Source organism: Rhinoraja longicauda, chromosome 2 (genome assembly GCF_053455715.1).
Source record: "Rhinoraja longicauda isolate Sanriku21f chromosome 2, sRhiLon1.1, whole genome shotgun sequence".
Taxonomy (NCBI): Eukaryota; Metazoa; Chordata; class Chondrichthyes; order Rajiformes; family Arhynchobatidae; genus Rhinoraja; species Rhinoraja longicauda.
In genome coordinates this window covers 46645623-46673578 of record NC_135954.1, presented here as the reverse complement: position 1 = coordinate 46673578, position 27956 = coordinate 46645623, and the positions used below count along the sequence as shown (strand labels likewise).

General features: G+C 45.5%; 1 protein-coding gene across 2 annotated transcripts in view; it reads right to left on the bottom strand.

Annotated features, from left to right (window-relative positions):
* Window positions 1–27956, bottom strand: part of LOC144604254 (adenylate cyclase type 1-like) — a 212267-nt gene that overhangs the window by 150679 nt on the left and 33632 nt on the right. The gene's annotated exons all lie outside the window — the stretch shown is intronic.

Here is a 27956-nt window from a genome sequence, read left to right as displayed (position 1 = left end):
TTTCCCTTAACACTCAGTCTGAAGAAGGGTCCTGACCCAAAACGTCACCCATTCCTTCTCTCCAGAGATGCTGGCTGTCCCGCTGAGTTACTCCAGCATTTTGTGTCTATCTATAGGACATTTCCTATTGTTTATTATGTAAATTTAATTCAATATGTTTTATCTGTCTTATAAGTTTGCTAAATGAGAATTTATCAACAAGTAATTCTCTGAGAGATAAGAGACTGCCGATATGTGAGTCTTTGACAAAAAATGCAGAGCTGGAGGAACTCAGCGGGTCAGGCAGCATCTGTGGAGGGAATGGGCAGGCGACATATAGGGTCACAAAATATCGTCCGGCCATTTCCTCTACAAATGCTCCCTGACCCGTTGAGTTACTCCAGTACTTTGTTTTCCTCTGAAGTAAATTTCTGACTTCATCTGCAAGCATGAATAACAAACCTCCAGCAAGAGTAATTAACAAGTTGTATCCAAAATAGATGAGGACAGAAAGCTGTAACAAGTGACTGAACAAATGGTCCAGTACATTGAGTGTTAAAGCACTGATGTTGCTTTGCAGAAAGTTGGAATGTGAATCTCCCCAAGCACTTCCACAGTTCACACTTTCCTAGTTACCAGACATGATTGTTTTTCACAGAGACAGAGAGACAGAGACAGAGACAGACAGACAGACAGACAGAGAGACAGACAGAGAGACAGACAGAGAGACAGAGAGAGATAGAGAGAGAGACAGAGAGAGACAGAGAGAGAGAGAGACAGAGAGAGAGAGAGAGAGAGAGAGCGAGAGAGAGAGAGAGAGAGAGAGAGAGAGAGAGAGAGAGAGAGAGAGAGAGAGAGAGAGAGAGAGAGAGAGAGAGAGAGAGAGAGAGAGAGAGAGAGAGAGAGAGAGAGAGAGAGGTCGTGTTTTTCTCTGCTCTGAGAAGTTTTGAAGCAACCTTTCAAGGTTCTTGTCGAAGGAGGAGGAACAGTTGCAGTGAGATTTCATAGTTTGATCGAACGTCGGACTGTGGAAACTTTCCTTTGTTTAAGGATTTCTCCATTTCGTGTGGAATTCCTGAGTTCCTCTGCACCGCGGTGGGAGCAGCCGTGGCTGGCGGATTGCCAAGAGTGCCTGGAGATCGTGGGTAGGAATGATTTCGGTGTCTTTGACATTTATAGCACCGACTCTCTGCCCCAATACCGTTTTGCACAGTGCTGTTGCCTGGGCTTAACGTGAAGAGGGTATCTTTTGCTTCTGTCAGGGCTTTGAAGAGCCTTCCAAAAGCTGCTCTGGACTGTGGAGGTGAGCTTGGGGACTTTCCTTTCTCTGGCTGGAGGAAACTGCTTCTGCTGCTCATTCAGACTGTGACTGTCTCTGAGGATCGCTTTTGAGCTGAGGTGCTGCTGTCCCTGGAGCTGAGGTGTGCCACTGTCATGAAGGCGGGGGCTCGGCCTAAGGTTCAGAGCTACGCAGTGGCGGCTTCGACGGCGGCCTCGAGGCCACTCGTGGATGAGCCTCATGTTGACTTGGACTGGGATATTTACGGGATCTCGGTTCAAACCGGGTTCACGTGGAGCAGGGCTGCAATTGCAAAGGGCTTGCATGATCTGTTCAAGAGGGATGTCATTGCCTCTTCCGAGTGTGCATGAGGGAAGGTTCAGTTGATACTGAAGTCCCGGAAGGATGTGGCCCAAGTGTTGGAGAAGGGGCTCACGGTGGAGGGGGTCCATCTACAGGTGGAACCGTGGGTGTCCAATGTAAAATCGGTTCTCCTACGGAATTGTCCCACGTTTCTCCGGGATGCAAAAATCCTTCCACACTTGATGAAGATTGGGGAGGTGCGGTCTAAGCTTACTAGGCTCATGCACCCCGGGAATGACCCGTATGAGAAAGGGGTGCTGAGCTTCAAGAGGCGCGTGTTTATGAAGGTGGAAGTGGGGTTGGGTGCCGAGGGGAGTTTCGCTGTGGAGCATAAGGGTCTCTCCAATCGCGTGTATTGGAGCTGGGGAGAGGCATAGTGTCATGCGTGCAAGGAGTTTGGACATCTCCGTAGAGAGTGTCCCAGGAGCCGGGCCACTGCGAGAAATTCTAACGCAGGGGCCCAGGAATGCAGTGCTGGCCCATCCGGGGCGGCCCTCCAAGCCTCGGTGGCCCGGGGTGGAACTGCTGACTCGGCTGGGGCTGCTGGCTCCGTCTCGGTAACCCGGGACGGCACTGCCAACCCATCAGAGGCTGCAAGTACTACCTTGGTGACCCGGAGCAGTGAGGGCCCCCCCCCCCCCCCATGCCCTGAACCTGTGGAGGTGGTAGATGGCAAGGCGCAGGGGAAGGGTGAAGGGGGGGAGGGAGGTTGGGTGACGCAGAAGGGGAAGATTAAGAATAAGGATAAGAAGAAGAATAAGCCCCTCCAAGGGAATCAATCAACAGCAGATGGGCTCCTGCCCAGTGGGCCCAGTGAAGTCCAGGGCGCACCTGGTTTGGCTCAGCAAGGAGCTGAGGTGAACCGGAAGGGGGCAGGTGGGAGCAAACATGGGAGATGAAAGGGGGCAGCGGGTGGTGCGGAGGTGGAGGACCCTTCCTCTATGGAGGTCACCGCACCTCCCATAGCCACCGGGACATAAAGAAGGCTGTCGGAAAGCGAGGAAGAGCATGAGCGTGGGCCCAAATTAAGGGGGACGGATATTTCGAGACCTTCCACCCCTGTCGAGAGCGGTGACCACGGACTGGTGACTTGTGGGCCGGAGGATGAGCCTCTGGTTCAGGGACCTTCTGCAGGTGTTACCAGATCAGTTACTGGGATCGCCTCCCCTGAAACCGTGTCCTCTGGGTTGGTGGCGGCCCCCTCGTCTCTGGGGCCTTCCGAGGAAGTCATCTCATCGGGTAGCGGGGTTGATGCCCCTGGGAGTGTGTCCGCTGGGTCGGAGGAGGTCCCCTCGTTTCAGGGGCCTTCTGAGGGTGATGGCACGCCGGTTGATGGGTTTGACTCCCCTGGAAATGTGCTCCCTGGGATGGGGGATGAGCAGAGTCAGCCTGAGGGGGGAGGAGCGGGAGATCAAACGTTCCACTCTGAGCTCTGTATTAGAACCAGTGGAAGTGATGAGGGGAGTGATGCCTCATCGGTTGAGGTAGTAGGGGAGACTCCAAGAACACCTGGGACCCCGGGGGTGCCTGCTGTTTTTTCTTCCCCAGACCCAGAAGTGGGGTGTGATGGGAGAGTGCAGGAGCCTAGCCTTTTATTGGACAGCTTGTTGCTGTCAGAGGCATCGGGACCCTCCCTCGGCATTGATCCTGGGGGTGGTGTCATGCCGGAGGAGGGGGAGAGCGATGGGCTCGGCCTGTGCAGTGGGGTGAGTGAGCTTTCAGCAAGCTGTAGTCCCACAGACTCTGACACTGGCCTTGAGCGATGTGCAGAGGAGGCTGCTGCTCCAGGTGTGAGTGGGTTGGCGGAGCGCCCAGACTTCAGGGCTGTGTTTAACACAACCCTTATCCGTGAGATTCAGGACTTTCTCAAAACATCTAAAAGTCACAAGACTAAAGTTGAAGCAGCGAAGAGGCGGTGGGGAGAGCTGCCAGGATTTATTGAGGATCTTGAAAGCATCCTTGGCAGCAAGGATAGTGATATTTCTGCGTCTGTGAGGCATCAGCTTGGGGATTTCTCAAGGTTCCTCAAGGAGGATGGTTCTGTGACCAAGAGCAATGTGAGGAAATAATTCCAACGTGTTTGCAAATTCACAGTAGTTACATTAAATTTAAATGGCAGTAGAGCGAGCTTTCGCAGATTTCAGCATTTACAAGTCCTGAGAGAGGGGAAATACGCGGTGTGTTTTCTGCAAGAGACGCACACTGTTGTCGGTGACGAACCCACCTGGCGACTGGAGTGGGAAGGGGGGGTTTACATGAGCCACCTCAGCACAAACTCGAGCGGGGTGGCTTTTCTGTTGGCCCCGACTTTTCAGCCAGAGATCCTGAAGGTGCAGGAAGTGGTGCCAGGTCGTTTGCTCTATCTGGCTGTGAGTCTGGATGGCATGCCGTTGCATTTTATTAACGTGTATGCCCCCAGCAGTGGCACGATGCAGGCCTGCCTACTTCAGGAGGTGACTGCTCTGTTGAGCACTATTGAAAGAGGAGAGTGTGTCTTTCTGGGGGGAGATTTCAACTGCACACTTGAGGTGCGAGATCGTTCTGGTACTCAGTGTGCCCCTGCTGTAGCAAAGAAACTGAGAGGCTTGCTTGATTCCTTTGAGCTAGTGGATGCATGGCGGAACCTCCACCCTGACTCAAACGCATTCTCGCGGAGGTCTGAGAGGGGCGGTTCCCGCATTGATCGAATGTATATCTCCGGTGCGTTTGTCTCCCGTGTCTCAGCGGCCTCAATGCGGCTGGTGCCGTGCTCGGACCACTGTCTGGTGCGCGTGGACTTCAATCCGGGGCGCACGCGGGCTGGGTCTGCTTACTGGCATTTCAATAACAAGCTGCTGGAGGATCGGTGTTTCCGGGAGTCATTCAGACGGAGTTGGGTGAAGTGGAGAGAGAGGCAGGGGAGCTTTTCTTCACTTAGGCAGTGGTGGGATGTGGGAAAGCTCACATCCGCCTCTTTTGTAAGGAATATACGTGGGGGTCGACCGGAAGGCGGGACTCAGCGGTTGAGAGGCTCGAGAGGGAGCTATCGGGGGCGGAGTCTCGCCTGGGTCGGATTGGTGAGGACTCCTGTGAATGGGGAGAGTTTCAGGGGAAGAAGGAAGCCTTGAGGAACCTGCTGCTTGAGCGGTCCCGAGGAGCTTACGTGAGGTCGCGGGTCCAAATGCTGCACGATTTGGACCGAGCGTCACCTTTCTTTTTCTCTCTGGAGAAGGGGCGGGGAGCCCGCAAACAGCTCGTAGAGCTGCTCGCGGATGATGGCTCCTCTGTCACAGATCCAGAGAGGATCAGTGCTTTAGTCCGGTCCTTTTATGGGACCCTGTTCTCCGCAGATGGTTGCAGCGGGGAGGCTCAGCGGGTCCTGTGGGAGGGTCTACCGACTGTAGATAGGGAAGTGTCCGATCTTCTGGATGACTCCTTATCACTGGAGGAGTTGACACGTGCCCTGCACCAGCTCAGGAGGGGCAAGTCCCCTGGGCTGGATGGGTTGACGGTAGAATTTGTTAGAGCCTTCTGGGATGTCCTGGGGGATGATTATATGAAGGTTCTGGGGAAGAGCCTGGCGACCGGGGAGATGCCCCTCTCGTGGCGCAGAGCAGTCGTTGTCCTGCTGCCCAAGAAGGGTGAACTCCGCCTGTTGAAGAACTGGCGCCCGGTCTCTCTCCTCTGTACAGAGTACAAAATCTTTGCACGGGCGATGGCAAATCGCCTAGGCTCTGTGCTGTCTCAACTGATTCACCCTGACCAGTCCTATACAGTCCCTGGTCGGTCCATTCAGGATAACATCCACCTGGTTAGGGACCTGATTCATCTATCTCAGGGCACTGGTCAGTCAGTAGCCTTCCTGTCTCTTGATCAGGAGAAGGCTTTTGACAGGGTAGACCACGACTACCTACTCGGGACGCTGCAAGCGTTCGGATTTGGACCGCATTTTGTAGCCAGGGTCCGGCTCTTGTACGCTGCAGCGGAGTGTCTTGTGAAGGTTAATGGGGTGTTGTTGGCTCCCATTCATTTTGGGAGGGGGGTTCGTCAGGGGTGCCCCATGTCCGGTCAGTTGTACTCGGTCTGTGTAGAGCCATTCCTGTGTCTTCTTCGGAGGAAGCTGACAGGCCTGGCTCTACCAGGTCCGGGGGTGGAAGTGGTTCTTTCAGCCTATGCCGATGATGTGCTCCTTACGTTCACTGACCCTGGTGACCTGCGGAGGATGCGTGACTGCCAGAGGACTTTCTCGGCTGCATCATCCGCCAGGATTAATTGGAGTAAATGCTCTGGACTATTAGTGGGTCAGTGGCAGGTAGACTCCCTGCCGGAGGAGATGGCGATGTATGCGTGGAGCACCACGCACCTCCTCTATCTGGGGGTGTACCTGAGTCCCACTGAGGATGCCTGGCCGGCGAACTGGCAGGAGCTGGAGATGAAAATCGTCGCCCGGCTGGGACGCTGGTCAGGCCTGCTTGGAGTCCTTTCCTTTCAGGGGAGGGTGCTGGTCATAAACCAGCTGGTGGCCTCCATGTTGTGGTACCGGCTGGCTACTCTTGTCCTGCCCTCCATCTTTGCAACTACTTTACAGAAGAAGCTGGTGGACTTCTTCTGGGGAAATAGGAAGCATTGGGTTACCGCAGCAGTCCTGAGTCTCCCGTTGGAGGAGGGCGGCCAGTCCTTGGTATGCGTGCGTACCCAGGTGGCGGCTCTCCGTCTCAGGACTCTGCGGAGGTATATGTACACGGAGAACCCCCCCAGGTGGCACGCTCTGGCCACGTATTTTTTTCGTCGGGGTTGTTGCCTACGGGGGGGTTTCGTGGCTGCCGGTGGCGGGCATCAGTCGACCCGCCTTACGGGGTCTGCCTAGTTTCTATCGGGACGTGCTTAGAGTGAGGAATTTGGTTGTTTTCAGCCGACGTGTTGCTCCACAAAGGGAGGGGGACGTCGTGGCTGCGGGAGCAGCTGGTCCTCACCCTGTCATGGCGGGTGTCGAGGAGAGGCGTGTGCCTAGAGTAGTTCTGACTGAGCTTACCCCCGCTCCGTCAGATTTGCTCATCGGGCCTAGGCTCCGGGATCTCTCCCGGGCGCCGGCTCCGCACAAAGATGCCCAGCGTGCTGTTTCGTGATGCGAAGAGACGCACACTGTACAGAATGCTCCTGCACATTCTACACCTCCTTGTTTTCGTACACCGCCCTGATACATCTTGGCGGTCTGTGTTACCACCTGAAGACGGGGACGGTCCTCAGTGGGGGGCTCTCTATAAGGGAGTTGTTCCCCTTTACATCGGGGACCTGGGGTGGAGAGTGCTGCACAGAGCGGTGGTGTGTAATAAACTGTTGAGCCGGTTCACGGGCTCGCCGACCGCCTGTATTTTCTGCGGTGACGAAGAGACCGTGTTCCATGTCTATATGGAATGTGAGAGGTTACTGCCCCTGTACCAATATCTGAAGGGGTTGTTCCTCAAGTTCTGGTTACACTTTAGTCCTACGATTCTAGTGTTTGGACACAAGGCAGGGGGAGGGGAGGGTCTTTCGGGGGGGGGTGGGACCTCCCTGTCGGTTTGCTCTTGGGCCTGGCCAAGTTGGCCATTCGCGGGTCCAGGCAGCGGGCGGTCGATGGTCTTGCCAGAGTCGGCTGCCTTCCCCTTTTCCGGGCCTACGTCCGTGCGCGCGTGACCCTAGAGAGGGAACACGCGGAGACCACGGGGACTATGGAGGCCTTCCGTGGGCGCTGGTCACCGCGGGGGGTTGAGAGCATTGTAAATAATGAAGGCAACATTGTATTATAATGATTATTTGATGACTTGTAACCCCTGAATGTGGTTTTGATGTGATGTATCATGTGAATGTGCTGAATAAAGTCTTTGAAAATGAAAAGAAAAAAAAAAAGAAAAAAAAAAGAGAGAGAGAGAGAGAGAGAGAGAGAGAGAGAGAGAGAGAGAGAGAGAGAGAGAGAGAGAGAGAGAGAGAGACAGACAGAGAAGGAGGGAGAGGGAGAGACAGACAGAGAGAGAGACAGACAGAGAGATGGAGAGAGACAGACAGACAGATAGACAGAGAGAGAGACAGAGAGAGAGAGAGAGAGAGAGAGAGAGAGAGAGAGAGAGAGAGAGAGAGAGAGAGAGAGAGAGGAGAGAAGAGAGAGGCAGTGAGCAGGGTGTGAGACAGAGGCTGTGAGACAGAGGCTGTGAGACAGAGGCTGTGAGACAGAGGCTGTGAGACAGAGGCTGTGAGACAGAGGCTGTGAGACAGAGGCTGTGAGACAGAGGCTGTGAGACAGAGGCTGTGAGACAGAGGCTGTGAGACAGAGACTGACACAGAGACACATGGAGACGCAGAGACACAGTGACAGAGACATAGGGAGAGACATAGGAGAGACATAGGGAGAGAGAGAGAGAGAGAGAGCGAGAGAGAGAGAGAGAGAGAGAGAGAGAGAGAGAGAGAGAGAGAGAGAGAGAGAGAGAGAGAGAGAGAGAGAGAGAGAGAGAGAGAGAGAGAGAGAGAGAGAGAGAGAGAGAGAGAGAGAGAGAGAGAGACGGACAGAGAGAGAGGGGAGAGAGAGAGAGAAAGAGACAGACACAGACAGAGAGAGACAGAGAGAGAGAGACAGAGGCAGAGGGGCAGAGAGACAAAGAGACAGAGAGGCAGTGAGAGAGAGACAGACATAGAGACACAGAGAGACAGAGGGAGAGACAGAGGGAGAGACAGAGGGAGAGACAGAGGAGAGACAGAGGGAAAGACAGAGGGAGAGACAGAGGGAGAGACAGAGGGAGAGACAGAGGGAGAGACAGAGGGAGAGACAGAGGGAGAGACAGAGGGAGAGACAGGGAGAGACTGAGAGAGAGACAGAGAGAGAGGGAGAGACAGAGGGAGAGACAGAGGGAGAGACAGAGGGAGAGACAGGGAGAGACAGAGGGAGAGACAGAGGGAGAGACAGAGGGAGAGACAGAGGGAGAGACAGAGGGAGAGACAGAGGGAGAGACACAGAGAGAGAGACAGAGAGACAGAGGGAGAGACAGAGACAGAGAGAGAGACAGAGAGAGAGAGAGAGAGAGAGAGAGACACAGAGAGAAACAGAGAGACAGAGACAGACAGAGAGAGAGAGAGAGAGAGAGAGAGAGAGAGAGAGAGAGAGAGAGAAGAGAGAGAGAGAGAGAGAGAGAGAGAGAGAGAGAGAGAGAGAGAGAGAGAGAGAGAGAGAGAGAGAGAGAGAGAGAGAGAGAGAGAGAGAGAGAGACAGCAAGAGAGACAGCGAGATTGAGATAGATTGAGGTAGGTTGAGGTAGGTTGAGATAGATAGAGAGTGAGAGTGAGAGAGATGGCAGAGGAAGGGACCAGCACAGTCATTAAATGCCCTAATCAAGGAACAATTGAACTTAAAGTAAGATGTGAAATGGTGAACAAAGTAAAAAGAATACCAGCTTTTCAAAATATTAGCGGGTATTAAAATATTAATGGCTAATTGAATACGCAAGTCACCGCCATAATTACATTCATCACAATCAGTCTTGTGGTTATGATTCAGACAGATGATCTCCAGGGATTCTGCTGAGGATGAATAAATGCCAGCTCTCTGAGGAAGACATCCACGATTCTCAGTTGTCAGCAGCACCCGGATCTTTTACATCCACATCACCGAGCAGACAAAAGTTTTATTTAACATTTTGTCATCGAGAGAATAGCTTCAAAATTGTGGGGTTTTCAGTGCATTGAAAACAACATGTACAGATCAATGAAGTAAATATGAACAACAGGAATTAGAGCAGGAGTTGTCCCTATCTCCCCTTAAGCCTGCTCCAGCCAGCACACAACAAAATGTTGTCTTCAACATCATTCCCTTCCATCTTGTATACACTGGAATAGGCTTGTATACACTGGAATTTAGAAAGATGAGAGGTGATCTTATCGAAACGTATAAGATTATTAGGGGTGTTGGGACACGTTAGAGGCAGGAAACATGTTCCCCAATGTTGGGGGAGTCCAGAACAAGGGGCCACAGTTTAAGCATAAGGGGTAGGCCATTTAGAACTGAGATGAGGAAAACCTTTTCAGTCAGAGAGTTGTGAATCTGTGGAATTCTCTGCCTCAGAAGGCAGGTGGAGGCCAATTCTCTGAATGCATTCAAGAGAGAGCTGGATAGAGCTCTTAAGGATAGCGGAATCAGGGGGGTATGGGGAGAAGGCAGGAACGGGGGTACTGATTGAGAATGATCAGCCATGATCACATTGAATGGTGGTGCTGGCTCGAAGGGCCGAATGGCCTCCTCCTGCACCTATTGTCTATTGTCTATTGTCTATCTTCACCTTTACCTTTTGATTCTTCTACAGACTAAATGTCTATCTGGGCCTTGAAATATTCTATGATGCAAGTCCCACAGCTTCCTTGGGAAGATAATTCCAAAGATTTACAATACAGAGACAAGACCCCCCTCCCATCATTACTCCAGTATTTTGTGTCTTTCCATGTCCCCATCGATGCTAGTCCCACCTGCCTGTGTTTTGTCCATATCCCTCCAAACCTTTCCTATCCATGTCTAATGTATAAATGTTTTTTATACATACTATAATGATTTTTATAGTCCCTGCCTCAACTACCTCCACTGGTGGCTTGTTCTGTGTACCCACAGCCCTCCGTGATAAATTGTGCTTTTTTCCCCTCAAGATCCTATTAAAATCTTTCCCCTCTCACCTTAAACCTGGTTCTCTGCTTCTTGATTCCCCTGAAGTCTTAAAGACTCTGTGCATTCATGTATCTATTTCCTTCATGATTTTATACACTTCTATAAAATGTTTCACTGTACCTCGGTACCTGTGACAATAAACTAAACTCAATTCAAACCTCCCATTCGCTGCGTTCCAAGGAATAAAGTCCTATTCTGCCCAACGACAAAGATTCACCTGCACCTCCTCCAACCTCATCTATTGCATCCGCTGCTCTAGATATCAACTTATTTACATCGGCGAAACCAAGCGCAGGCTCGGCGATCGCTTCGCTGAACACCTGCGCTCGGTCCGCATTAATCAAACTGATCTCCTGGTGGCCGAGCACTTCAAACACCCCCTCCCATTCCCAGTCTGACCTTTCTGTCATGGGCCTCCTCCAGTGCCATAGTGAGGCCCACCGGAAATTGGAGGAACAGCACCTCATATTTCGCCTGGGCAGTTTGCAGCCCGGTGGTATGAACATCGACTTCTCCAACTTTAGATAGTCCCTCTGTCCCTCCCGTCCCCTCCTCCTTCCCAGATCTCCCTCTATCTTCCTGTCTCCCTATATCCTTCCTTTGTCCCTCCCCCCTGACATCAGTCTGAAGAAGGGTCTCGACCCGAAACGTCACCCATTCCTTCTCTCCCGAGATGCTGCCTGACCTGCTGAGTTACTCCAGCATTTTGTGAATAAAAACCTTCGATTTGTACCAGCATCTGCAGTTATCTTCTTATACTACTTGTTGCTTCTCTTCCTGTAAGTCAAGTCTGCCTGGCAACATCCTCGTAAATCTTCTCTGCATTCTTTCCAGTTTAACAACATCCTTCATGCAGCAAGGTAACCAAGACGCTCCAGAGCAGCCTACCATGCGGAACCTTATGTCTGAAGACAGTCCCCAGGAATCTGAAGAACGGTCCTGACCCGAATCGTCACCAATTCTTTTTTCTCCAGAGATGCTGCCCAACCTGCTGAGGTACTCCAGCATTTTGTGTCTACCTTATCAGAAGACTTGCAGAAGTCCAATGTCTACAGCTTTGCCCTTGTCAAACATTTTGGTTACTTTTTTTTAAAACCCAATCAGATTTGTAAGACACGGTCGGCAACAAACGAAACCATGCTGACTATCTCTAATCAGCCCCTGTCTATTCAATCACATGTATATTGTCCCTCAAAATCCTCTTCCGTAATTTGCCTACCACAGGTTTTCAATTTGTTTTCTAATGACTTGTGTACCTGAATGCTTACTTTCTGTGTCTCATGAACAAGGACACCCAGCTCCTTTTACACCACAGCATTCACACATATAATCCATTTTAACTGCATTTTGCTTTCTCTCCCTCCTCACCAGGTGAATATGTTCTCAGTTTCTCATTAGTGTTTGGTTTAGAGATACAGCATGGAAACAAGGCCTTTGGCTCTTTGAGTCCATGCTAACCATCAATCACCCATTCACACTAGTCCCATGTGATCCCACTTTCGCATCCACACACTAAACTCTGAGGGCGATTTACAGAGGCCAATTAACCTACAAAACCTCACGCCGTTGGTATGTGGTAGGAAACAAAAGCACCCAGAGAAAAGCACTAGTGACAGGGAGAACATGCAAATTCCACACAGACACCACCTGAGATCAGGATTGAACCTGGTCTCTGGTTCCACCAGCTGCACCACTCTGCCGTCATTTTCTCGTATTCTCATTATCACAATTGATACTCACTCACTAAAACTTTCGTCAATAAAAAAACATTTGAACTTTTAAGCCATTGTTGCTCCGAGGAGGCAATTTTCAGATGTTGTACTTGCTAAACTGGTTCCAGAATGGTCTAAGGCACACATATGCAACGTGGCTCATTACACAGGACACAATTCTGCAATTCTAATCTCAGATACTCTGCAATCCAAAATGATTCATCTTCCCTATTGTACAATTATAGCACTCATGAGTTGAAAGATGCTTGTTTTTTGAGCCAGGATAATGAAGACATTTAAATAATGTTCTTAATTCCTGAAAAAATTTGTTTTAGTTTTTGTTTTGACCCTGTTTTCTTCCTACTTTTCTTTCTGTCAGACTTTCTTCATGTTGCTTTGCCATGTTCTCTCCTGTATGTGACTATGGTGATTCTACATGAAGGTCAACACTTATATCCAGGCCAAACCGCTGTGCTGCAGGGACTCAGTGTGTCAGGCTTCATCTGGGGAGGGAATAGACCAAATAGGCCTGGACAGAATCGATGTGGAGAGGATCCTATCACTAGTGGGAGAGTACAGGACCAGAGGCCAGAGCCTCAGAATAAAAGGACATACCTTTAAAAATTAGATGAGGAGGAATTTATTTAGTCAGAGGGTGGTGAATCTGTAGAATTCATTGCTACAGATGGCGGTGGAGGCCATGTCATTGGGTATTTGTAAAGCGAAGATTGACAGGATCTTGATTAGCAAGGGTGCCAAAGGTTATGGGGAGAAGGCAGGAGAATGGGTTTGAGAGGAAAAGATAGATCAGTCATGATTGAATGGCAGAGTAGACTCGATGGACCAAATAGCCAAATTCTACTCCTATGACTTATGAACTTATGAAGTAGATAGGTGACGATTTGCATCACAAACCATCTTCACACTGTTTAGCACTTTATGTTTTGCTCAAGATTCCGGTATCTATAGTCTCATGTGTCTCCACTTATATCCTGGCAGAAGTAATCATGCATTTCTATCTGCCACAGGCTGCATTGCTAAACACATCTGAGCCACTACAATCAGACAGAAGGGTGGCAATGGGGTAGCTTGGGTTCTTCACTAACAACATACCACTTCAAGATTCAAGATTCAAGATTCAAGATATCTTTATTTGTCATCCAAAACACAAGTTTTTTGGATGAAATGTAGTCACCCACAGTCCAATAATAAAAGCAATAAAACAAGCAAATTACACAACCCCAACCAACACACAAAAAAAAGAAACATCCATCACAGTGAGTCTCCTCTAGTCACCTCCTCACTGTGATGGAAGGCCAGAATGTCTTTTCCCTTCCCCTGCCGTCTTCTCCCGCGATCAGGCTGGTGTCGTTGCCTCACTTGACTCACTTAGATCATCTTGACACATGACGTGCAAGCATATGACAAAAGCCACGCTGCCTACACAAAATATGGAAAAGCAGATCATTTTCATCTGAAAACCACACTGCCAGAATAATCTGGAAGAAAAGCTTTGTAATGATTGCTGGGATAGGTGTCAACAGTCATGATTATCTGCTTGACTTTGCCACCATGTGGACTCGATCTTTCCCACCTTCAACAGGAACCCAAAGAAGAAGAAAAAAGAGAGGAACCAAGCTAGACAGGACCATAAAAAGTCATTTAACGGAAATACCGATAAATGGAACCTTAATTCCTCATTCACCAGTCCTCTTATACTTTAACTTCTCCCAAATGTAGACGACCAGAATGTCGTTTTTGCAAAAATAAAAGCAAACAATGAAAATCTGTGACAAATTTCAAACAAATCTGCACGTTCACTGCAGCACCTAAATAATGGGCAGTCACTGCTTGTTCTCCAAGGGTATATAGGTTGATTTGCCTGTAAATTGGTCTGGAAATTGTCCCTAGTGTGTAGGGAGTGGGTGAGGAAGTGGACTATCATAGAACTAGTGTAAACAGGTGGGGATGTACTCAGTGGACCGAAGGGCCTGTTTCCAAACTAAACTCAATCAAAAAGAGATCAGCCATCAAATACTTCATCAGGTCACATCCGATTGGCCCTTGCTACAAGCAGAAATAATTTAAACGAGTAACTAACACAATGTTGGCATGGTGCATAAATAAAAAGGCTTGGATTTATTTCATAGCTGGAATTTGGGGCCAAATGAACTTAACATCCTTAGGGTTCAATATCTTTGGGGATTAACTTCGGCAACGTTCCAGTCTCCATGGTCAGGAATCTTTTTACCTGTCAACTGTGTCAAAAGTTTGCAGTGCGCTCAGGAATGAAAGGGAAACCCTTACCTATGTATTTTGATTTAGTAGTTATATCACCTCTCTCATGTAATCTTCTTTGGCAAGCAGCAGAATAAATCCTCCACGAGACTGATACTTAAGTCACAAGTTGCCAAACAGATAAGTTAAACAGAAAATAGCCAAGTGCAGATAACACGGCAATGGCGCAGAATTGTAGTAGTTACAGCTATAATAACCTTCATCAAGAGATAATTCATGAAGTGTAACTGTTCATTCTTTTTATGAACTTTACTGTTTACAGGAGCTGGCTGGTAGATCTCCCCCTGGTTTAACATATACAAGGGTGATTTACCATGAAGGCATCCTGGCCTAATTAATCATAGCTAATGTTTTGCCTTTATTTAATGCAGCAGGGGGAAATAAACAAAGAACTACAGGCCGGTGAGCTTTGCATTAGTGTTGAGAAAGTCACTGGAGGAATTCTGAGAGGCAGAATCTATCTGCATTTGGAAAGGCAAGGACTGATTGGGAACAGTCAGCATTACTTTGTGCATGGGAAATAGTGTGGCAGAAATTTGAGTTTTTGAAGAGGTGACTAAGAGGATTAACGAGGCCAAGACAGTGGACAATGTCTCAACGTAGGCTGCTCCAGAAGATTAGATTACATTTGATCCAGGGTGCACTAGGTTTTTAGATGTAGTTTTTTTAGAGATATAGCGTGGAAACAGTCCCTTTGGCCCACCGAGCCCATACCGACCATCGATCACCTGTACACTAGTTCTATGTTATCTCACTTTTTCATCCTGCACACTACGAGCAACTTACAGAAGCCAATTAACCTACAAACCTGCACATCTTTGGAATGTGGGAGAAAATGCATCACAGGGAGAACGTACAAACTCCACACAGACGACGCCCGTCGTCTCCGACACTGTGAGACAGCAGCTCTACCACTACACCACTGTGCCGCTCTTTTAATTAATATCCCCACTAATGTTATTGGATACAAAATTGCTTTGGTGGAAGAAAGCAGAGGTGGTAGTGAAGGTTTTTTTTTCAGATTAGATGCTTGTGACCAGTGGTGTGTTGCAAGGATCAGTACAGCGTCCCCTGTTATTCATCATCTATGATTTGAATGAGAAGTAGACGGCATGATTAATAAGTTGTCAGAAAACATTTGCGGAGGTTTACGAGAATGATCCCAGGAATGATTATGACGTTAACTTATGATGAGTGTTTGAAGACATTGGGCCTGTACTCGCTGGAGTTTAGAAAGATGAGGGGGGACCTCATTGGAACGTACCAAATAGTGAAAGGCCTGGATAGAGTGAATATGGAGAGGATGTTTCCACAGGTGGGAGACTAGAGGACCAGAGGGCATAGCCTCAGGTGAAAAGGACGTACCTTTAGAAAGGAGATAAGGAGGAATTTCTTTAGTCAAAGGACGATGAGTCTGTGGAATTTATTGCCACAGACAGCTGTGGAGGCCGTCAATAGATATTTTTCAGGCAGAGGTTGACAGATTTTTTATTAGTACGAGTGTCAAGGATTATGGGGCAAAGGCAGGAGAATTGGGTTGAGAGGGAAAGATAGATCAGCCATGGTTGATTGGTGGAGTAGACAATGGGCCAAATGGTCTAATTCTCCTCCTATAACTTATGAACTATGACATCAAAATTGGTGGTGTAGTAAACAGTGAGAAAGGTTGTCTTAGATCACATGACATAATTCAACTGGAAAATTGTGCAAATAGCAGAAGCAATTTAACTCAAACAAGTGTGACGAGATAAATTTGGGGGAAATATAACGGGCAGGACATACACAGTGAATGGCAGGGCCATGGCAAATTCAGTTTGAATTTGCTACCTATCGGCACAAGTACACAAGTATAGCCATGATCACATTGAATGGCAGTGCTGGCTCGAAGGGCCGAATGGTCTCCTCCTGTACCTATTTTCTATGTTTCTATGTTTCTATTACACAGTTCTCTGAAAATTGCAACACAGATAAACAGAGCAGTGAATAAATCCTATGGCATGCTTGGCTTCATGGACCGAGGCAAAGAGTTCAAGAGTTGGTATGTCCTATTACCAACTCTGTTGGGTAGACTTCACTTAGAGTATTGTGTGCAGTTCAGGTCATCAGGCCACATGGAAAGATGAGAATATGCTTGAGAGGGTGCTAAAGGATTCACAAGGATGTGGCCTGGTCTGGAAAGTTTTTGTAATAAAAAGTGGTTGGATAAGCTGAGGACACAAAGAATTGCAGATAGAAACATAGAAACATAGAAAATAGGTGCAGGAGTAGGCCAAATGGCCCTTCGAGCCAGCACTGCCATTCAATATGACCATGGCTGATCATCCAAAATCAGTACCTCGTTCCTGCTTTCTCCCCATATCCCTTGATTCTATTAGCCCCAAAAGCTAAATCTAACTCTTTCTTGAATACATCCAATGCCTTCACTGCCTTCTGTGGCAGAGAATTCCACAGATTCACAACTCTCTGGGTGAAAAAGTTTTTCATCATCCCATTCCTAAATGGCCTACCCCTTATTCTTAAACTGTGACCCCTGGTTCTGGACTCCCCCAACATCGGGAACATTTTTCCTGCATCTACCCTGCCCAATCCCTTAAGAAGTTTATATGTTTCTATAAGATCCTTCTAAATTCCAGTGAATACAAACCCAGTCGGTCCATTCTTTAACCCAGTCTGATAGTTTACAAAAAAAGACACAAAGAATTGTCTAATTTTATTGATTATTTCTAACAAGTTCTTTCTGATTTTAATGGTATTATTAATTTAATCTGTTTGCATTCGCCAATTGGATATTAGACTGACAACAAATACGTTCCTCTGGAAAAACATCTGATGTTTATAACTTTGAAGAGCAATGATCTGATGCTCTTATCAGGTGTGATATCATTGAGACATCTGGCCAAAGCAAAAGCCTTAATTATTCCAGATTATAGCTTTGAAACCTGGCACAGATGTAACAGTAATGCTTCACTTCCACACGACTAAATGTTTTGAAGTGAAAAGGAAAGGGAAACATGTTTTTCTTGCCCTTCTGCAGTGGCATTAAACATAGAACAGCAAACAGTACAGTACAGGAACAGGTCCATCTGCTCAAACATGAAGCCAAGATAAACTAATCACATCTGCCTGTATATAATCCAAACCCCTCCATACCCTGCATATCTTATCTTGCACCAAATGTTACTCACGTTATTCCCTTCATCGTGCATCTGTACACTGTGAATGGCTTGATTGTACTTATGTATCGTCTTTCCACTGACTGGTTAGCACGCAACAAAAGCTTTTCACTGTACCTCGGTACACGTGACAATGAACTAAACTCAAACTCAAAACTCAAATTCATGTGCCGATCTAAAAGCCTCTTAAACAGCAGTAAAGGACTGTCATAGCAGTTGCTAAAATATGACCAAAGGCATGTAAATAATTCAGACTCTTCCAAAAATCCATGATTTGTAATAATATTTAAGCACGTTCATTTTTAATCTTGACTGCATAAAATCTCTGGCAATATTCTGCATACCAGCTGAGATTTTGGATGAGTACCTTACTTAGATCCTGTGGTACAGAAGGGTGGAAGATAAACAGACCAAAGGTTAAAGCTTACTTGCGTTTTCATATTCTGCTCCCAGAACAGTAGACATTGAGCCAAATAGAAATTAATCCATTTGGGATTGACTGACCTTACATTCCTCCCTCAGTGCCCATACACAGGCATGCACAAGATATGTACCTGCAGGGCACATGTATTGTTAATTATAAAAGGAATGCATCTGACGAATGATCGTGATCTACCCAGGTTCCCCCATCATTAAAAATGTTGTGGGACAGATGAAGATCCTTAACAACATCTATTCCCTCCCCAGTTATTATTTTGCTCTAAATAAACTAAAAGAATCTTTTAGGATTCGCCTTTCTTTTTATCTTCCAATGACGTACAGGTATGTAGGTTAATTGACTGGGTAAATGTAAAAAATTATCTCTAGTGGGTGTAGGATAGTGTTAATGTGCGGGGATCGCTGGGCGGCGCGGACTTGGTGGGCCGAAAAAGGCCTGTTTCCGCGCTGTATATATATGATATGATATGATATGATAAGAAAACACAATCAACCATTATTATATGCTGATTTTAGTGGATTGCCAAGGATACCTGAATACTCGTCTAATGTAGCATTGGATATATTTCACGCACCCATGACAAATAGAAGGCAATAGTGGGAAATTAATATGCTTTGCTAATATTCTTATGATCCAAATTTTCCCCATCATTTCTTTCATTTTCAATGCAAAACCCGAGGGGATATATTTCAACGGTCTCTCATTTGCAAAGTGGAAGTAAGTGACTTAAAATAAGCTCTTTTATCATCTCTGTCAAATGTGTGCCTTCTTAATAGAAGGCACAACTCATTGGAATCAACTTATCAAAAGGAAACAGTATCAGAACAAATATTATGTAACATTGACACTCTCAGCTAAGTGTGCACCTGCTCTACGTGGGATGTAATCTCCAACAAATTTTATTCTCATTGGATACTGTCCATTTTTCTAAGAACAATTAAATGAAATCACCATTTACGACAGCTTTTACAACTTAATGTAAATTCATGGAGTTGTTTTTCTCTTGTTTATCCTAATCTATCGACATTTATAAACAATGGAATATAGTTCACACCAGAGTTCGAGGGGAATCCTAATAGAAGTCTAAAAAAAACATAGAGTCATAGAGTGATACAGTATGGAAACAGGCCCTTCGGCCCAACTTGCCCACACCAGCCAACATGTCCCAGCTACACCAGCCAACATGTCCATACCCCTTCAAACCTGTCCTATTAATGTACCTGTCTAACTGTTTCTTTAACATTGGGATACTCCCAGCCTCAACTACCTCCTCTGTCCTTTGGTCCTCGATTCCCCTACTCTGGGTGAGAGACTTTGTGCATCTACCCAATCTATTCCTGTCATGATTTTATACACCTCCATAAGATCACCCCTCATCCTCCTGCGTTCCAAGGAATTGGGTCCCAGCCTACCCAACCTCTCCCTATACCTCAGACCCTCTGGTCCTGGCAACATCCTCGTAAATCTTCTCTGTACCCGCTTCAGCTTGACAACATCTTTCCTATAACACGGTGCCCAGAACTGAACACAATACTCTAAATAAGATCTCACCAACGTCTTATACAACTGCCACATGACCTCCCAAATTCTAATGAAGGCCAATGTGCCAAACTACCTGCGACCACCTTATCTACCTGCGATTATGGGAGGCATAGGTAGGATAGGCACAGATCCTTTTCCCCAGGGTGGAAATGTCAAAGACCAGAGGGCAGACCTGTAAGGTGAGAGAGGCAAAGTTTAAAGATGCGCCGGGCAAGTTTTGTTACACAGATGGTGGTGGGTACCGAGGACACGGTCCCGAGGCCACAACCATGGGTTGTGGTGGAGGTAGGCAAGATAATGGTGTTCAAAAAGCTTTTAGATTGGCACATGGATATGCAGGGAGTGGAGGGATATGGATTATGTGAAGGCAGATGAGATTAGCTTATCTTGGTACCATGTTCAACCCAGACATTACGGGCTATAGGGTGTGTCTCTGCTCTGTTCTTTACATGTTCACATTCAAAAATTAAAATATGTAAAAGAACTCAAAATAATGTAAATAATTAAAAAACATTAAGCTAACTACAAAAACTTATCATTCCTATTTCCCCTCAGTCTCACACCCCATTTTGAAATAAATGTACTCATCAATGGTCAGGAATCTCAGCAAGATTGTGGCTCCAAGGATGCCACTCCTTTTGCATGGGGAATCTAGCAGTAAGGCATAAAGAACATTATGGCACCAGTAACTAGTGTATTCGTTTCGGATCTCTGCAGTTGTCTAGGCTTGGAAGCCTGAGCATTTTTTTGAGTTCTTAAAATACAGGTAGTTCTGCCATAATGTTTATTTCCTTAATGCTAATTGTATATCTGATATGACTGATAAATTTGTGAATACAATTTGTATTACCCAGGCCAAATGATTTATAAACAAATTTTGTTCTGGAACTAGAGGACCACTTAAAAATTACTTTGGAAATTGATAAGCAGAAAAAAGGTTGTCTTGAAAAGAAAGCAGACTAAAGGAAAAAAAATCTGCATGTAACATCCCGACAGTAATTGAATGCCATTGTCCCTTAAGCTGCTAGTTTCACTGCAAGCAATCATTGGAATTGGCAAGTGATCACAATTGACACTAGTTCAATGATACTCTATTAAACAAGGTAACATGCAGGCTTCAGTATTTTTAATTTGTTGTAACAAAAATAAATTATGGCTATTAAAAATACTTTTACTTTTGAAAATTCTGCAAGAAAAATAACTTTGTTTTGCAAAGCTGAAACTCTCGAGCTCCTTGCTGCTGGTTGAAAACAAAATTAATGCATCGACTGGGCACAGCACAAGTTTAATGTTGAGTAAAATCTCCCTCTATTCTGTTGCAACACCTACAACTCAATTCAAAATGATCCTAATCCTTGATGTTGTCTCTCCAGGTGGCATTTTTGTTTTATTGCACACAGTTCGAAATCCGATTGATTAGGATTATGAATGTTTAAAAATAGAATATGCAGTTCTATTTGAACCCATTGTTCACGATATATTCATACTGAAAATTAACGAGGGCTCTGAGTGGAAAAAAAATCTCCCGTGGTTCTGATGCTTGCTTTGTCGGCAGTTACAAGGGTTTTCTTTCACACCTGGTGAGTTAATTATTCTTCCCAATGCAAACATAAACTGTGCTTCTTCTGCTTGTAGTCAGAGAGACCAAAGCACATGGCATCATTATATACCCATTATATTATGTTCACACAAATGTGCCATCTTTTAAAAAACCGGGAAGCACTATTAAATCCAACTAAGTGATGCCTCTGAACTGATCCCAGTTGCACCAGAAGCTGATTAAAGGAGCTGATCTTTGTAAAAAGCAGGCCGTCTACTGAGATGAATGGCATTTTTCTTTCAGGTAGGCCAAATGTTCACAGCCATCCTCCTACGTATTCTAGCCCAATATCTTCCATCTATTTTAGTACCTTCAAATGTTTCTATAAACTATTTGCATGAACATCATTCCCATGTAGTGAGTCCAGAAACTTTATGTAAAACCACCATGTGCGATTTATTTTCTTGCTTATAACTTTGAGGTTCCCCCTGGAATTCAGATCAATCATCATTGGTGAACAACGATCCTGAAACAGCTATGTGAATCATTTTAATTGGATTGAAACGTCACCAAACTCAACTCAGTTTTCAGGGAGAAAACAAATCAGTAGCAGCTCAACACAAAGTGGTGGAGGAACTCAGTGGGTCAGGCGGCATCTGAAGAGGGAATGGCCAAGTGACATTTCAAATCAGGACCCTTCCCTGAAAAGCCTCCCATCCATTCCCTCTACAAATGCTGCCTAACCTGTTGAGTGTCTTCAGTACTTAGTGTTTTGCTCAGCATTACAGCATCTGCAGTTCTTTGTATCTCAGTAGCAACTTATCCTAGTCTCAATTTTATTTTATGCGTCTTTTTGAACATTAAGCTGAAGAAAACATCATTTTACATAGTTGCCACTTTTAACGTATAACCGTTCACACAGTTCTTTTGAGAGTGAGAGTGAACAAACACTGGCAGCAGACAAAAGAGGAGATATTAGAATGGTGACTAAAATTATTGTTAACAAGTTATGTTTTAATCAGATTTAGAGGAGATTGGGGCATCAGAAATAGAGATTTATGGACATTTAGGGAGGAAATTACAGAGCCTAGCACCAAATGCCTGAAGGCTTGGCAAACAGTACAATGATGGAGCAGTTGGAATGTCAGGAAATTGTTGGACCAAAGGGTCAGTGGATAAATGTTCCTTGTTCAGGACATTCAGCTGAACTTTAGATGAGTTCACATTTCTACAGGTTGGAAGACAGGAGGCCAGAAAAGCACTGGAATTCTGGAGCCTAGACTCATGAAATCACATATGAGGGTTTCACCCACTGAATCCATCTACACTTCACGCTGCCTCGGCAAGGCTGCCAGCATAATCAACAACGAGTCTCACCCCAGTTGCTTCCTCGTCTTCCCTCTCCCATCAGGCAAGAGGTACAAAAATGTGAAAATGCAATCTCCAAATTCAGGGACAGTTTCTTCCCAACTCTTTATTGGGCAACTGATATCTTTATCAACAACTAGAGAGCAGTCCTGACCTACCAGCTACCTCATTGGAGACCCTCAAACTATCTTTAATCAGACTTTGTGGGACTTTATCTTGCTCTCTACGTTATTCCCTTTATCAAGCATCTGTGCAGTGTGGATGGCTCGATTGTAATCATGTATAGTCTTTCCACTGACTGGATGGCAAGCAACAGAAAGCTTTTCACGGTACCTCAGTACACGTGGCAATAAACTAAACTGAACTAAACAGCAACAGATAACCAAAGAGCAGAGGCGGAGATGGAAGATTTCTGATCACAAATTCAGTTCGTGGTCAAACAGGGTGTTAAGGTTACAAATCAAAATGATGGCAATGATTTTTAGGGAGAAGAAAAAAAGATTAAATTCTTGCTAATTGTAAAGTTATGGAAAGTAATTGTTGATTGTAAAATCTTGATAATTTTAACATTGTAGCAAAGAAGAATATGAGTTAATCAATCATGCCATGTTATTATTAAATGTAATTCCACCCCACTTTCAGACATTGCATGAATAGAAAAATATACTGCAAATGCTAGTAATCTGAAATAAAATAGAAAATGCTAGAAACACCAAGCACGTCAAGCAGTATCTGAAAAAAGAGAAACCGAGTTTGCTTTTCAGGTCAGAGACCCTTTGTCAATAGACAATAGACAATAGGTGCAGGAGTAGGCCATTCGGCCCCTCGAGCCAGCGTGATTGGTGATTCAACGTGATCATGGCTGATCATTCTCAATCAGTAGCCCGTTCCTGCCTTCTCCCCATACCCCCTGACTCCACTATCCTTAAGAGCTCTATCTAGCTCTCTCTTGAATGCATTCAGAGAATTGGCCTCCACTGCCTTCTGAGGCAGAGAATTCCACAGATTCACAACTCTCTGACTAAAAAAGTTTTTCCTCATCTCCGTTCTAAATCGCCTACCCCTTATTCTTAAACTGTGGCCCCTTGTTCTGGACTCCCCCAACATTGGGAACATGTTTCCTGCCTCTAACGTGTACAACCCCTTAATAGGAGGAGGGAGGGAGGGGGTGCAGGGGGGGAGAGAGGGAGGGGGAGGAGGGAGGATAAGGGGGGTTGAGAGGGATGGAGTGGGGGGGAGGGGAAGAGGGAAGGGGGATTGAGGGCGAGGGGGGAAGGGGGAGGGGAGGGGAGGGGGAGGAAGGGGGAGGAAGAGGGGAGGGGGAGGGAGGAGAGGGGAGGGGAAGGAGGGGGAGGGGGACAGGGAGGGGTGAGTGGGGGGAAAGGGGAGGCGGAGGGGGGAGGAGAGTTTGCTGCACCAATGCAGGAGAGGTTTGGGCCCAATGGGTCCACTTGGTCTAGTAAAATATTATTTCTCACCACAGTTAGAAAGCAATCTGGAGGACACAGATCAAAACACAAAAATATAAATGCAACCATCACCTCATATTTTTGAGAAACAGTTTGATGGATAAAGTCAAATGAGGTATATAATTAAAAGAGACAAGGACCTAAATTGAAACTAAAGATAGACACAAAAAGCTGGAGTAATTCAGCGGGTCAGGCAGCATCTCTGGAGATGGTGACGTTTTCGATCAAAACCCTCCTTCAGACGTCACCAATTCCTTTTCACCAGAAATGCTGCCTGACCCCCCGAGTTACTCCAGCTTTTTGTGTCTATCTTCAATTTAAACCAGCATCTGCAGTTTCTTCCAACACCTAAATTGAAACTCTTGTACCCGCTTTGCAGATATAGAGTGGGCGTTACTAACTAATTCAGTAAATGTCTGCACCATATGGGGTGTTTGAGCCACTGCTAAATTGGACAGCCATTTACATTAATGACTTTGTTTGAAGTTAGTATGGGCCATATTTAATTTCAAAATAATGTTCTGGTGGCCCTATGGAGCAGAATCTGTTTGACAATAGACAATAGACAATAGGTGCAGGAGGAGGCCATTCGGCCCTTCGAGCCAGCACCGCCATTCAATGTGATCATGGCTGATCATTCTCAATCAGTACCCCGTTCCTGCCTTCTCCCCATACCCCCTGCTCTAAATGAAGCTTCCAACATCCTTAAAGAGGATTCAATTTTGAAGTATTTCAAGAAAGACTTAAAATTGTACTAAATGTTGTTTTACGTGGAGTCACAAAATTAAAACCTGTGAGAATTATTCACTGTAAAGCCTACAAGTGGTGATTTCATCAGTCATGGAATTAGAAAAAAACAAATTCTCATTTTGGCCTGCCTTGTGGAGTCAAAAAGATTTAAAATCAAATAATTACAAATTTGTTCAAAGTGGTTACTGTTTCAAAAAGACAATACTTCCTATACTTAAGAAAAATAAAAGTGTTACCTATTGAGGTGATTCTCCACTAAACAAAGGATGGAGTAAGTTGAAACATCGGCCTACACATGCTGGTGACATTGCAAGCAGTTCACAGATGGCAATAAACTATCCATAAAAACAAATAAGATGACCATTTGGAGCCCAACAGTTGTGAACAGCACTGCATGATCTAATTCACTTTAGTTTAGAGATGCAAGCCCTTCAGCCCACCGAGCCCATGCCTACTGTCGATCACCCATTCACCTTAATTCTTTGTTATCCCACTTTCTCATCCATGCCCTACACATTAGGGACAATTTTACAGAGGGCACATTACCTATGAAGTCACACATCTTTGGTGCTGCAGGACAGCAGCTTTAGCAGCTATGTCATTGTGCCGTCCCAGTTCCTGAGAACCTGAAAATCAGGAATCTCTACAATCTTATGAGACATAAAAGCAAACAAAATATTGTGCATGGGTATGGCACATGTCACCGGATGAAAACTATGTCAACATTTGGTGTACAAAACTTAAAATCTCACTACGCAGCTGCTTTGTGAGAGTACCTTCACCAGAAAGGTATCAGTGGTCCAAGAAGGCAGCTCAACACCATGTTCTCAGGGCCAAGAGGAGGGGCAAAATATACCAGCCTAGCCAGGGGTGTCAGGGGCTATGGGGCAAAGGCAGGAGAATGGGGTTGAAAGGGAAAGATAGATCAGCCATGATTGAATGGCGGAGTACACTCGATTAATTTATCAACTTGCTAGTAATCCCAGAAACAGAAAAATAAATAAAAAGCACTGCCACCCCGGCATCTATCGACATGCACTTCAAAACGATCCAGAATCCAATGCTTCTGAAGCACACTGCAATTTTGCAGAAACGGAAGGAAATAAACTCATGTTTTCTATCATTAAACTCTGAAAATATTGATTAATGGCTGCAGCTGGCCTTTATCAATCTACTTGACTTGCAATCTTATGCTATTAACTTGTCACCCAGCCAAGGAATTATTCAATATCACTTATTTAGTAGCCTTGGAAGATCTCAGCTATATTTTGATACACATTATCAGACTAATATGATTTACAGTCATGTGCTGAATTTCTTTTTAAACTGGTTGCTAATTTTGTTAAGTAAATCTGTCCATGGGTTCCTATTGTTTAACTGCTACACATTGCTGGCTGCATCAGTTCCTTTCTGATAACTGCTTGTGATGTTGCGATCAATAAATCTAATCAGTGTGTGACTTGTCTGTTTTCCCCCTTGATGATTTGGTGACAGTTCACACAGCCAGCAACATGTGGGCATCACAAATGCTGGTTGCAAAAGTAAATTGAAACTTCAATGGTATAATGATGTGTGTTGGACCAGACTGGACTTCATTCACATCTCAACCTAAAATCGGACTGTAAACTCACATTGGTTCAGTTTTGAGTAATAATACTCAAGTATTCATCTCAATCATAGAATATAGAACAGGACATCACAAAAACTGGCCCTTTGATCTGTGAAGCCTGTGTCAAACATGTTGCCAAATTAAACTAATCTCGACACATGATCCATATCCTTCCAGTTTTGAATCTCCATGTGCTTATCTAAAAGCCTCTTAAATTCTACTATTATGTCTACATCCACCACCGCCTCTGGCAGTGCTCTCCAGGCACCTACCACTCTCGATATAAAAAGACGTGCACTGCACATATCCAACTAACGTTCCACCCTATGACTTTAAAGTTATGCCCTCTAGTCTTTCTCCCCCGTGAAAAAGGTTCTGAGAAGATTCCCTTCTATGCTTCTCATAATTTCATAAATCTCTAATCTGTCTCCCCTCAGCCTCAGCCAGCTAGAGAAAACAAACCAAGTTTGTCCAACCTCGCCATATACTTAATACTCTCTAATCCAAGCAGCATTGTGGTAAAGCTCTTCTGCATTCTCTCCAAATCCTTTACATCCTATCTGTCATGTAATGAACAGAGGTACACACAGTAACCTTGGCATACATTGGATTGGATACCCAAAATCCAGTGTAATTATTGTACATCTAGTGGGCAGAAATAATGTAATGCATACACTTTCTAAATTTTATACCAGTTTAAAATCTCACAGGAAGTATTTAATCAATCAATACACCAGGGATGCAGAGATAAAGTTTTCATTTCTTACTGTGGTCCATAAGCAGTTTAAATCCAAGACTTACATCAACTAGTAATGTCCTTTGAAATTTATCTTTTCAACTTTTGAGTTTAGAGTTTAATCCATTGCTAAATTTCCCAATGGATTACATGCAGTTTTGCATGTACCAAGAAACAACCATGATTTGATGTTTAGTTCAATGATCAGGACCATGCCCCAATGAAGGAAGCATGCAAGAACGTCAGCGGTTGTAAGTGAAGCTCAGATTGACCACGATATACAGCAAGAACACCCTGTATAGTTTACTTTTGTTCCCATGTTAAAAGAAAGCAATTGGTGTCATAGAGTCATACAGAGCACAGAAACAGGCCATTCAGAACAACTCATCTATGCCGACCAAGATGCCCCATCTAAGCTAGCCCCATGTCAGCTGGCCTGTAAGTTAGTCCCGTCAACTACCTCCTTTGGCCCCTCATTCCATATACTCACTAGCCTCCGATTGAAAAAATATGTCTTTCAGGTTTGTATTAAATCTTGCCCCTTTCCCCTTAAACCCATTCCTTCAAGTTCTTGATTCCCCTCACCTGGATAAAAGACTCTGTGCATTCGCCCTATTTATTCCCCTCATGATTTTTCCCAGGGTGGAAATGTCTAAGGCTAACGGTGTGAGGGCTAAGGTTTAAAGGAGATGTGTGGGGCAAGTTTTTACTAATCAGAGAATGGTGGGTACCTGAAACGTGCTGCTGGCAGTGGTGGTGGCAGCAGATATCATAGTAGCATTTAACAGGCTTTTGGATAGGCACGTGGATATGCAGGGAATGGAGGAATATTAGTCACATGTAGGCAGTGGAGATTAGTTTAACTTGGCCTCATGTTTCACACAGACATTGTGGGCTGGAATGCTTGTCCCATGCTGTACTGTACTACGTTATACGTGTGGTATTTGTTGCAACACAGAACACACAACAATTTGTGCACAGTAAGCTCCTATATACATGAAGCAGATCAAAATCAGATTGCAGGATAGGTAATTGCTAGA